Genomic DNA, 1,007 nt, shown 5'->3' on the forward strand with positions numbered 1-1,007 from the left:
GGGGGGGGGGGGGGGGGGGGGGGGGGGGGGGGGGGGGGGGGGGGGGGGGGGGGGGGGGGGGGGGGGGGGGGGGGGGGGGGGGGGGGGGGGGGGGGGGGGGGGGGGGGGGGGGGGGGGGGGGGGGGGGGGGGCATTTGGGAAAGTCGGCCCGATCGGGTGTCTTCATTCAAGCGACGGTACAGAAGAAGAATGAATAAAACAATAAAATTGGGCAACAGAACAATTTGTCAACCAATTCAAGATAAGTTTATACATTTTATTTTATTAGCAATCGGGTGTAAAAATAATTTGAATCTTATCAAGAACTAGAAGATGTATGGATTTTGCTGGTTTATACATTTTGTTTTATTAGTAGTCGGGTGTAGAAATCATTTGAATCTTATCAAGAACTAGAAGATGTATGGATTTGGCTACTAGCAAAGTAGTACAACTTAACCCAATATTCCAAATTCTTGTAGCTAAGACGAGACGGTTGTGATTGACACTAAGTATACTTAAAAGCTAAGGGTCTCCCTCCGGAGGTGTCTTTGAAATAATATTCTTAGGGTCTTTGTTAATATATATAGGGTGAGGTTCCTATGAGAACCAACCTCCTTATGAGTCCATAAGAATCAATCTCATCTATTAAAAATCTACTACGTATTAAAAAATAGGCATTATGATGTGTGCATATTAAGTATATGTGCATATAAAGCATGTGTTGTGTGCAACATAGGGACATGCTTAATATGTACACATCATAATGCCTAATATGCACACGCTAATTAATCTAATAGACAACGCTAAAGTAGTAAGGAATTAACACTCGAATAAACTTAGGGTGTGTTTGGTTTGCACATGGGAATCAGAATCGGTATGAGTATCAAATACTTGGTAAGGGTAATGAGTTTTGGTGAAAGTATTTTGCATGTTTGGTAGTAGAATGGAATGGGAATGATTATTAATAGTTGGGGAAGAAAGAATGAAGGGAAATGAAACCCCTATTTAATAAGGGTATGAGTTTTTCA

The sequence above is a fragment of the Ipomoea triloba genome, chromosome 8 (genome assembly GCF_003576645.1).
Source record: "Ipomoea triloba cultivar NCNSP0323 chromosome 8, ASM357664v1".
Classification (NCBI taxonomy): domain Eukaryota; kingdom Viridiplantae; phylum Streptophyta; class Magnoliopsida; order Solanales; family Convolvulaceae; genus Ipomoea; species Ipomoea triloba.